The sequence below is a fragment of the Rousettus aegyptiacus genome, unplaced genomic scaffold (assembly GCF_014176215.1).
Source record: "Rousettus aegyptiacus isolate mRouAeg1 unplaced genomic scaffold, mRouAeg1.p scaffold_m13_p_3, whole genome shotgun sequence".
NCBI classification, from domain to species: Eukaryota; Metazoa; Chordata; class Mammalia; order Chiroptera; family Pteropodidae; genus Rousettus; species Rousettus aegyptiacus.
Window position 1 is genome coordinate 108,134,130 of NW_023416306.1, and position 13,247 is coordinate 108,147,376.

Genomic DNA, 13,247 nt, shown 5'->3' on the forward strand with positions numbered 1-13,247 from the left:
AGCTGATACCATCAGGAGAGGAAATGTAAAAATAATGGGAATATTCAAAGTGAAGGAAAAGGAGCAAGGATTAGAAAGCATTTTCAGACATATAGTGGATGAGGATTTCTCGAATCTAAGGAATGAGCTGAAGCTTGGAATTCAACAAGCAAACAAAACACCCATTCATCTCAACTGAAAAAGAACTTCTCCAAGACACATTGCATTAAAGTTATCAAAAATCAGTGAGTGACAAAGTCAGAATTCTCAGGGCACCAGGGAAAATAAGATGGTAACTTATAAAGGAAAACCCATTAGATTACCATTGGACTTCTCAGCACAAACCTTACAAGTCAGAAAGGAATGGAATCAAATATTTAAACTATTAAGTGAAAGGAACTACCAGCCTAGAATAATGTATCCAGCTAACCGCTCCTTTAGATATGATGGAAAAATTAACCTCTCCATACATACAAAAACTGAAGGATATCTCCAATACGTGGCCTGCACTAGAGGAAATACTGAAAGGGGTCAGATCACCTAAAACAAAATGACAAAACAACAACAACAACAAACAAACAAACAAAAAACCATAATTAAGAGTAAAGTGACTATCAGGCAAATAGAAGCAGAGGAGCACAATCCTTACTAAGAACAGGGCATTATAAGCTTAAATAATAATAAGAGAATTGTTATAACAAGATAGTAATGAACTTTCAGCATACATAGGAACAAATTTAGATAACAATGACTGAAAAGGGAGGATTCGAAGATTCAAATTCACAAAGGGAAATGGAGATAAGTCACATGCAGAAGAAAATGGATGAATATGAATATATATATATAGATATATATATAAACTAGCCTTTGCATATTTGTAATAGTAACCACACACCAAAGATTCAGAACTGAAGTATATAACATAAAAAAATAAGAACCAGAGGGAAAACCCATAAAAGCCAACCAAAATAAAGAAAACAGAAACATAAGGACAAGAAAGCAATAGAAACACCAAGCTTCCAGAAAGTAAAAGATAAAATGGCTATAAGAAGACATCATATTTTAATAAACACCCTAAATGTAAATGGATTGAACTCACCAATAAAAAAGTACAGTTGCGGAATGGATCAAAAAACAAAACCCAACCATATGCTGCCTCCAGAAGACACTTCTCATTTCCAAAGGCAAATATAGACTCAAAGTGAAAGGGTGGAAAATGATGTTTCAAACAAATGGCATTCAGAGAAAAGCGGGAGTAGCAGTACTAATATCAGATGAAATAGACTTCAAAATCAACAAGGTAAAGAATGATACTAAGGGCTACTTCATAATGATAAAGGGAATCATGCACCAAGAAGACATAACACTTATTAATATTCTTGCTCCCAATCATGGAGACCCGAAATAGATAAAACAATTACTAACAGAACTAAAGGGAGAAACAAACCAAAGCACCCTAGTTGTAGGGGACCTAAATACCCTATTGTAGGATATGGAAAGATCGTCCAAACAGAAAATGAATAAAGGAATAACATCTTTAAATGATACATTAGACCAACCAAATTCCAAAACAGCTGCTTATATATTCTTTAGTGCACATGGAACATTCTCAAGGATTGACCACATACTAGGACACAGAGCTAGCCTTAATAAATACAAGAGGTTTGAAATCACATAAACTATATTCTCTGATTATAATACTTCAAAACTAGAGATCGACTGTAAAAAGAAAATGAGAAGAGCCACAAGTACGTGGAGATTAAACAACATGCTACTGAAGAATAACTGGGTCAGAGAAAAAATAAAAAGAGAGATCAAGAGATATATAGAAACGAATGATAATAGTACAACATATCAAAAATTTGGGACATGGCGAAAGTGGTCATAAGTGGAAAGTTCATAGCATTACAGGCCTAATACAAAAACAAGAATGAGCCCAAATAAACAATCTAATGCTTCATCTTAAAAAACTAGAAAAGAAAGAACAAATGAAGCCTAAAGTTAGCAGAAGGAAAGAAATAACCAACATTACAGCAGAAGTAAATGAAATTGAAAACAAAACAAAACAAAACAAAAAAACAAAGAAAAAATAAGCACAACAAAGAGCTGGTTCTTTGAGAAGGATAATAAGATTGAAAAACTCCTGGCTAGACACACTAAAGAAAAAAGAGAAAGGGCACAAACAAAATCAGAAATGATAGAGGAGAAATTATTACAGACACTGCAGAAATATAAAGTATCATATAAGAGTACTGTGAAAAAGTATATAACACCAAATATAATAACCTAGAAGAAATGGACCAGTACTTAGAAAAATACAATCCTCCAAGACTGAATCAAGAAGAACTAGAAAATCTAAAGAGACTGATCAGCAGTATGAAAATTGAAACAATCATCAAAAACTTACCAAAAGTAAAAGTCCCGGACCAGATGGCTTCACCAGTGAATTCTAACAAACATTCAGATTTAATACCTATTCTCCTTAAACTCTTCCAAAAAATCAAAGAGGAGGCAATACTTCCCTACTCGTTTGATGAAGCCATTATTACTCTGATACCAAAACCAGGTAAGGATAACATAAAAAAAAAAGAAAAAAAACTACAGAACTATATCTCTCATGAACACTGATGCAAAAATCCTAAATAAGATACTAGCAAATTGAATACAGAAATCTATTAAAGAGATTATATACCACAATCAAGTGGGCTTCATCCCAGGGGCACAGGGATAGTTCAACATATGCAAATTGATTAATGTGATATATCACATAAACAAATTAAAAATTAAGAATCATATGATCATATCAATAGATTCAGAAAAAGCCTTTAACAAAATATAGCATCAATTTAAGATCAAAACACTGAACAAAATTTGTATAGAAGGATTACCTTAATATAATAAAGGCCATCTATAACAAACCCTCAGCCAACATTAAGATCAGGAACAAGGCAAGGCTGTCCACTATCACCACTCTTATTCAATTTAACATTGGAAATCCTAGTGAGTGCAATCAGACAAGAGAAAGATATAAAAGGCATCCAAATAGGAAATGAGGAAGTAAAACTGTCACTATTTGCAGATGACATGATTCTCTATATAGAAAACCATAAAGACTCCACAAGAACAGTACTAAAAACAATAAGCAGATACAATAAAGTCTCTGGATATAAAATCAGCATTCAAAAATCCATAGTGTTCCTATACTCTAATAATGAAATGTCAGAAAATGAAATGGGAAAGAAATTCCTTTTGCAATTGCAATAAAAAGAATAAGTTACCTAGGAATAAATCTAACAAAACAGGTAAAGGACCTATATAATGAAAACTACCATACCCTATTAAAAGAAATCAAAGAAGATACAAAGAAATGGAAAGATATTCCATGTTCTTGGATTGGAAGAATCAACATAGTTAAAGTGACCATATTTCCTAAAGCATTATATAGATTTAATGCAATCATCATCAAAATCCTATTGGCATTTTTTAAAGAAATAGAACAAAAAATCATTAGATTTGTTTGGAAGCACAAAAGACCCCGAATTGCCAAGGCCATCCTGAGAAAAAAAAATGAAGCTGGAGGCATCACTCTGTCCAACTTCATATGCTACTACAAATCAACAATGCAAAGCTTGGTATTTGCAGCAAAACAGACACATGGACCAGTGCACCAGAAACTAGAGTCCAGAATGAACCCATATTTATATGGGTAAAAATTTTTGACAAACAAGCCCAAAACATACAGTGGAGGAAGGAAAGGCTCTTCAATAAATGGTGCTCGGAAAACTGGAAAGCCACCTGCAAAACAATGAATTTAGACTGTTGTCTATTGCCATACGCCAAAATTAACCCCAAATGGATTAAGGACCTGAATATAAGACCTGAACAATAAAATGCATAGAAGAAAACATAGGAACTAAACTCAAGGACCTTGGACTTAAAAAAGGATTTTATAAATTTGACCTCAAAAGCAAGGGAAATAAAAACTAAAAAAATGAATGGAACTCCATCCAACTAAAAAGCTTCCGCTCAGCAAAAGAAATCATCAACAAGATAAAGAGACAGCGATCTGAATGGAAAAATATATTTGCAAGCAACACCTCCAGTTAGGGCCTAATATCCAAAATATACAACGATCTCATACAACTTAATAACAACAACAAAAAATCCAATTAAAAAGTGGGCAGAGGACCTGAATAGACACTTCTCCCTAGAGGACAGACAAATGGCTAACAAGTATTAGAAAAGATGCTCAATTTTGCTAGCTATTAGGGAAATGCAAATCAAAACCAACATGAAATATCATCTCACACCTGTTGGAATAGCTATAATCAACAGGACATGTAATAACAAATGCTGAAAAGGATACAGAGGAAAAGGAACCCTCACACACCGCTGGTGGGACTGCAAATTGGTACAGCCACTATGGAAAACAGTACAAAAGTTCCTCAAAAAACTAGGAATTGTTCTACTATATGATACAGCAATCCTTCTACTGTATATTTACCCTGAAGAGTCGAAAATCCATATCCAAAAAGATATTTGCACACTGATGTTCAGAGCAGCATTATTCACAGTGGCCAGGACATGGAAGCAACCGAAGTGTCCTACGATAGATGATTGGCTAAAGAAACTTTAGTACATATATACAATGGAATATTACTCAGGCATAAGAAGAGATGAAATACTGCCATTTGCGACAAGATGGATGGACCTCGAGATAATCATGTTATGCGAAAGAAGCCAGACAGAAAAAGTTGAAAATCACATGCTATCACTTATATGTGGAATAGAAACCTAAAATCAACAATTGAACAGGACAAACAAATAGAGACTCATGGATATGGACTATGTAGACTAGTGGTTACCAGAGGGTAGGGGGTGGGGAGGACGAGGCAGGTAGATAGGGTAAAGGAGATCAAATATAGAGGAGTAGAGGGAAGAAGTTGGTAAAAGTGATCAAATATATGGTAGCTGAAGGAAACTGAACTTAGGTAAACACAATAGAATATATAGATGTCAAATTATAATGTACATCTGAAAATTACATAATTGTATTAACTGATGTTACCCCAATAAACGTAAGTATAAAATAAAATAAAAATCATATCAAAAATAATTGTTTTAAATTTTTTAAAAAGAAAAAATGGATTAAGCACTTCTTTGTGTGTTCTTAGTAAAGTTGGAGAGTAGCTGGATATTCTCAATTCTTCAGAAAAAAGTTTTTATTCTGAGGATCTTTTAAGGTCTTGTTTCATGACATATCTTTCAATAATTCTGCCATGATTATTTTCATCAACACTTATTTTCTGTATACCTTAAGCATTCCTGTATATATTTTATAAAATATTATCAGACACTTAATTTTTTGTCACAGAGCTGGATACACAGTTGATACTTACGATAGAATCTGCTGGTTGTACCCATAGTTCCTTTTTTCCTTAGTAACAGAGACTTGATGTTGTTTAAGTGATCATGCTAACATATTGCATTTACTAGTCCATCATTTGCAGCTGAGAGTGGATAATTTGGTGTTAACAGTAGCTGGAGATTGGGACTTTAAAATGGTTTCTCTACACATCAGCTCTTCCATACATCATCACTATTTTGTTGCATTTCCTTATACTTATTTTTTATATTGCCTTTTCTCTATAAAAAAACATTCTACTATGTAAATAATTAATTTTTAAAAATTAATAAATGCACTGAAATGATATTTAAAATGGTAGATTGAATTAGGTTTTCTTTTTTCCCCCCAAATAAAACAATAATGATGATAATAGTAGTGATAACATCAATGGGGGAAAACATTTAGATTCACAAGAATAAAAGAACAAAACAGAAGTTAAATGCAGACAAAAAAGTCCAAAAATGCTGGGAAAAGAGAAGACAAAAGTGTGGTAATTGTTGGCAAAGTAGAGAAGGCTAACTCTAAAGTACCAACTGAGAGCAATACTGAAGAGAAATATACAGATTTATCTCCCAGAACCCCTGACATGCTTGAGATGCCAGGACACCAGGTAAGGGAGATAGTGTGGTTCATGGCTGGTAATAGGAAAATTAAAGAGAAATGAATGGTTCAATCTTCCATCCTTTCTTCTCACCCCTCACTCCCAGGTGTCACTCAGGCATACCTTCACAAATAGAATATTGGCATCTCTGCATTAAGAAATTGAATGATATTAGAGAAAAATCTTTCTCTAACTCTGCCTTCACAGGTCTATTTCTGAGATCGCAAATAGAGTGGCTATCTTTCTATTGGAACCTTGACCAGAAAGTTTTTTCTTAGAAGACATTTGGAAAAGAAAGAGGTTTCCCAGGTTCTCTGACCCAGGGAAATTGACATAAATTCTTCACTTGGTCTCCATCTCCTGAAGCAGTTCTAGGACATGCCATGTACTAAAATCTACACAGATTTTTTAAAAAAAGTAATTCGGCATTATTTTCTTATTAAAAATGTTTATTCTCACTTTCGTGAGAATAATATTTTTATTATCATAATTATTATTTCTGCCCCTAATATGCACCAGACTGTTTTAGGCATGTGACATATGTTTTCTCAATTTTATTTCATAACAACTCTACATGCTCTTAGCTTCTCTAGTTCCCATATAAGAAAAATTAAGTTCCAAAAGGCAGGAAGTTGCCCAAGTAAATGGAGTTAGGAAGCCTTCTAAATAAAAAAGCAGTTGTAAAGAAGCTCAGATTTTTCTAATTTTGTGATCATCTGTGGATTTATAACCTGACATTTTCATTATTTGTGTATCTCTATGTACATTTAATAAAAATTTGGAGGGAACTGAAGTTTTTCAACTATTTAAAGGTGAATATAGCTTAACTTTTTGAAAATTTTTGTGTTTAACCAAACTCTCTAAAAATATATCTTTGTTTTGACTTGAACTTGGGGCCATTCAAAACAAATTACAACTCCAATTTAAGTTCTGAGTCTTATCTCTTCATCTTAAACACAAGACTTCAGCAGTTTGTCAAAGAATACCTAAGACTTCCATGGATCACTGATAAAGCAATATTTTTAAAATTAAAAGGTAATTCTCATCCTCACTTCATAAACATCAAGTATGGCCATTGAGAATATAATATGGAGATAATTTTAGAGGGATAAATTTCTAAAAGATATGAGATGGAGATCAGACTGAGGATAAAATTGAGATGGACCTAATTTTATTTATCATAGAATATTTCTAGATGAGAGATACAGACAAGTACTTGTAGATTCATAGATGGAAGAGTAATTATAGATTGATTTAGAAAAATAAAGACTGTTTCTTGTTCATCATTGTAAGCCTGTGCCTAGAACGTGTCTAACATGTAGTAATCATTAAGTACATATAGAAGACATTGAATAAAAGTTAGAAATATTATGGAGTTATTACTTAAGGCCTCCACTATAAACACGTGTAAACTATTTAAGCAATTTATGTAGTATTAATATTGAACTTCAACAGATTTCCACTTTCCTAAGAATCTAACATCTTTAAGTGACACAGTCCTTTGGAATAATAGAATTGTAAATGTACATCATGCTTTAGAGGGCATATCATACATCATAATAAAATATTCCACTCATAATCCAAGGAAATGAGCTATTTTCCTTTCTTGTTCTGGGTAATTTAAATCTTTGGGTGAAGTACACATCAACTTTTAAATTATTCCCTTAGAGTTTTGATTCTTAGCTGGCTGGACCTGGCCTCCAGAGAAATGATATTCTTAGTCACAACCCGTGATGCTAGTTAGCTCACTGTTACATCAGGGAAGGAACTCATATATACCAAAATATAGAAGACAAAGTTTTCTGTGTGGATGGGGGACAAAGCACCTTCTACTCCCTCTATTGTCCCTGACTACACCAAGATGAGCACCAGTAATTGGTAGGTGGAAGGAATGGTGTTATAATATTTACATCGACCACTCTATTTTTGTGACAATGGGATGGGTAAAATGATGGGAATGACTATGTAAAATACTAAGAAAATAGTGGTAAGAAGCAGAAAGTCTCCAGTAAGGAAAGGTGTGAGAAAAACATGGTGATCGTATATAGCAGATCTTAACCATGGAGTTGATAAACAAACTATTCTTTTGCTCGATCCCCACACTAAAGCATTTAAACCCAAAGCTGGGAAAGGCATTGAGAAAACACCTTGGTCATCTCATACTTACAGAATGAAATTCTGTAAATCTTATTCTTAAACAATCTCAAACAGAGAAGTTTATTTTGATTTATGGGTCTTCCGAGAGTGTCAAATCATTAACATAACCTTCTAAAATTTTAAATCTGTCACTCCTGAAATGAAATCAGGAAAACCTCGACTTAACGATGGTTTTTCAGGATGGTCACTGTGAAGAAGATGGGAGAGATAAGGCCTGAGATGTTTCATTTTAAAGAGATTGGTGTTGGTAGTAGCAACAATTTTTGCAGTGAATAAGAAAAAAAAGAAACTTTAAAGCAAAGAGACTCTTGTTTGAAATTAATGTGGGTAGAATAGGTATTTTAAAAAGAAGATTCCAGGAAACAAAATCAGGAATCAAAAAGTAGAGTCACAAAACAGCAAATGAGTTATAAAACAATTAGATTTGGAAGTAATCGACAATTTTTTTCTACAAAGTTATTAATTTGTCTATTCACATAAAAATTCGTTTTTATTACATTTATTTATTTTAATTAGTTACAAGTATACAGTGCATTGGTCAGACATTTATATAGTTTATAAAATGATCCCCCTAGTTGCTCCTTCTCTCTTCTGGTTTTCCACCTAGCCAATATACTAATGCTAACTGCATTCCCTATGCTGTACTCCCTATCCCCATGACCATATATCAACTACTAATTTGTACTTCTTTAACCTTTCACCCCATTCTCCCAGCCCCGCAACTCACTCCCCTCTGTCCGTCACCAAATTGTCCACTATTTTGTGAGTCTTTTTTTGATTAGTTTGTTATTTCCCTAGATAGATATATAAATGAGATATGCTTTATGACCTCAAGGGGCTTAGAGTTTCTGTTATATTTTGGCCAAACCATAAACTGAAAAATTACAATGCAATGAGTAAAATTTTTATTGGACATGTGACCAGAGTACTACTATGGGGGCCCAACTTTCTATGGCACTTTTTAGAAAATATTCATGCAAAATTTCGGCATATTGAAAAAAAGGCCTTTTGAGAGTAGCTGGAGGATTAATAATAGGGATTTATTAATAGTCACATAGGACTGTAGTTTTGAGAAGATGAGAGGAGATGGTAGTGTTTAGAAGTCAAATGTTCTTGTCCTCTTCTCTGAGTTATTTCTTAGACTTATTCTTAGTCTTCCAGATCCAAAGATAGTAATGGGATAAAGTGGAGATAAAGAAGTATAAATAGACATTAGAGGGTAGTATTGTGGAAATCACATATTAGAATGATAGTTTCTCTATTAAATCTGTAACTTTGCAAGGGAAAATAACAATAACAACAACAACAATATTAATAAATAAAATGAGCTACATATCAGGTAATTTTCTGAACTTTACATGCATTATTAGCTGATTAATACTTACAATAATCTCCATGACGTAGGTATTATTATTACCTTCATTGCCTTGATGAGGTGCATTAAAGCAGAGAGAAGCAAGTGAGTTGTTAAAGATCACACAGCTAGTAAGTGGTCAGCTGTGTTAGAACAAAGGCACCCGCACTTTATATCAAGCCCATTATAAGAGAAATGCTCAACCAACAAATGATCCTCAAAACACTTGCATATTGAGATAAGCCCTTCTCTGATCCTAATGCTTTCTTCTTGCCTAATTTACTGTGGGAAAAAATGTGTATAGGAAATCAAGATAATGACCACATCTTGGTATTTTCTATTGTTGGTGTATTTGTGAGACTCAAGGTCCCTGGTCTCCACATATCCATTTATATGGTGAAGATATTTTTGTTCACTATACAGAATAAGATAGGCGAGCTTGAAATACTAAGAACAGAAAAAAATCAATTCAAGTTATTTCTTTTATGTGTTGTATATATCCACAATGGTGATCATATTACTGTGCCTCCACATTGTCACCCATATTGTTCTTATTTTACCCTTCTGGGACCTTTACTGTAAATCCACTTTTATTTTAATAGAATCATAAAATTATAGAGCTAGCAAAATTTCTAGTTAAAATCCTTATGATTTTAGGAAGAAAAAGCTGTAGAGAAAGGTTGAATGGTTTTCCCAATATCACATAGATTTTGGTGGCTGAGCTATGATAAGAATCCAAGTCTCTCAAATGCTTGTTCAGTACTCTGTATAGCTGCCTACCAATCTGGAATCTAAGTCAGGTAAGTGTCCTACACTTTCTAAAATTCAATTCTTAGTGAAGATTTTGGAGAAATTTAAAAATATATTATGTGTGTGTATATGCAACATTCATAGAGTTGTAAAGATAAAACGATAGCCTTCAAATAATGACTTTGTTTATATGATTCTTTACCCCACTGTTAGAAAAATACCTTCTTTGAATGTTGTGCTCTAACATGGACTTTACAGAGGTAGAATATTCTCTATAAATAAATTTCATGAATTTATTTTTATATATTTAGTACCTTCTTGTATTTAACCTTCAGCTCCCTGACCCATCTGACTCCGTCTTCATTTATCAGCGTTTCCTTTGCTTTTCCCCATATCTTAGTGGAGGTAAAGCTCTACTGCTTTCACTATATTCCCATGATCAGCAGGGTTGAAAGGCTAAAGCATCTTCCCTGGGGAAGAGTTTTCAATAAACCATCACTTGAATCTACTTATAAACAATTTTTTTTTTATTTTATCAAACTTTTTTTTTTTTTTTGCTTTTTTATTTAATTGAATATCTCACCAGTGGCAATGTAATCCAGAAACACGGGTTGTTTTCATCCTCAGAAGAAATACAGGACTAATAACTTCTTTTACAGTTTTCTCCTTCTTCATCATCAATACAACTTCTTTCCTTCCATTTTTCTAGGCTCCCAGTTTCAGCTTAATCCTTCTACTCGATGTTATTGTGTAATGTCTAAAAATATTTCTTTCAGTTGTGAGGTTTGTTTGTTTGGTTAGTTGGTTCTCTAGAAGGGCTAGGATGAGTGACTTTTACCCTGGGAGAAATTGGCTTCTGCATTCACACCTTCATCTAAGGATAGAGACTGGACAATGGTTATAGATGATAGCTAATTTTTTTAAAAGCCTCTTTTGTGAGTGTAACCCAGTATTTCTTGAGTCATTTAATTTTTCACTATTTCGGAACATGTGGTAGCCTCCTTATCTCTCAAATTAGTGAGGTAAGTATTCTCCATGTGGTTACTAAGAACTTGGCTAGATACATGGATGAACATTGCATTGTTAGTAAGGAAGAATTTCTGCACAGATTCTTGTTTTTACCCAAAGCACCTGCTCCCTTGAGGAGAGTTCATAGTTCACTCACCTATAGGGAGGGCCTCTGTACTCCTAAGTATCTCCGTAGTCACCCTCTAGATACTACATCCCCGTAGCTTAAGTACAGGATGGGGATTCACTAGCTGTTGTTAAAGAGGAACAGGGTTTTTTAGAATTCACATTCAAATAAGATAATGTGGTGTTTTGTTTTGTTTTTCTTTGTCTATCTTATTTCACTTAGCATGACACCCTCCAGGTTCATCCATGTTGTTGCAAATGGAATAATCTCTTTTTTTTAAGGCTGAATTACGTATCGTATTTTTTTTTATCCATTTAAGAGTAGAATGATGGTTATCAGGGATAGGGAGGTGGGGGAAATAGTGAAATGTTGGTCAAAAGGTACACATTGCAGTTATGTAGGATAAATGAATAAGTCTAGAGATTCACTATACAGAATCATGACTGTAGTTAATACTGTATTGAACACTGAAAATTTGCTATGAGAAGAAACTTCAGGTGCTCTCATCACATTAAAGGTGGTAACTATGTGAAGAGATGATATGTTAATTAGCTTGACATAGTACTCATTTCACTACATATATGTATATCAAATTATCATGTTGTACACCTTAAATATATGCAATTTTTATTTTTAAAAAACAGCAAAAAAAAAAAAAAAAAAAAAAAAAAGAGCAGTCCGGAATCCAGAAACTTGGAAGGAATAGGTGGATGAATGCAGGATGAAGTAAAATGATCTCGACCAACTGATAGAGCTGCTCTAAGAGTAAACACTGATTAGGAACAGCTATCTCTTTCTAAATGGTAGAGCGGAAAGAAATACTCTACCTCAGTCTCCACGTACTGCTTATCTCCTAAGGTTTCCTCATGAACGCAATTCTTCATTCTGGGTTTTATTGGCACAGTCCCAAGCTTTTCTTAGAATGTGGCAGGGCATTTCTAAATATTTATGGCAGATTAAGTCAAATTAAGAACCTAGAATACGCTGGTTGAATCTCATTTTAGACACAAAAGATATAAAGATATATATATATATTTTAATTTGCCCTATGGTGTTCAAATTCCAGCTGACTTTGGTAGTATAACAATAACAACATACAACCAACATTAAATTCTGCCAATTGTATCGCTGAAGTATTTTCTAAACATACAATTCTTTCTCCAAATAGCTGTTGATATATCTTTAGTTTAAGCCACTTCACCCCAAAACCTGTAATCCCATTTCAATTTATTTGCATAGCAACCAGAGTGACATTTTAAAATTGCAAGTCTTGTTAAGCTAGTTTCTAGATTTTTTTTTCAAAAATATATTGGAAGCTATTAAAATCCAGTTTTCTTATTGTAGACTATATTCCCAGGTCTTTGACTATCTCTTTATTCTGTTCTTGTGCCTCAGTCAGTTTCAGGTTTTCTTCATTTCTTAGAAACTCTTCCCTGCCATAAGGCTTTTGTATTTACTATTCTCTATTCCCAAAAAGCTGTTCACCTACTTTAGAGTTAGTTAAAATGTCACCAATTCAGAAACTTTTCTAAAAACATTATCACTGTACATCACCATCACATGCCAGAACCATTTACTCTCTATAATAACACCCTTTTTCATTTCTTTCTCATCTCTTTTCAATAGTGGTAATAATTAATTTTTAAAATATTTTATTCATTTATTATTCATTTACTAATTTATTGTCTGTCTGTATTTCTAAAATGGAAGTTCAAGAAATTAAGTCTTCATTGTTCCTTGTTGTATTCTAAGCAATTAGTATTGTGGATATTCCTTAGTTATTTATTGACTAATAAATAATTTATAGAAATGACACAGAAGCTACATATATTTGGGATAGAGCTTTCAATATCATGTATAAAAT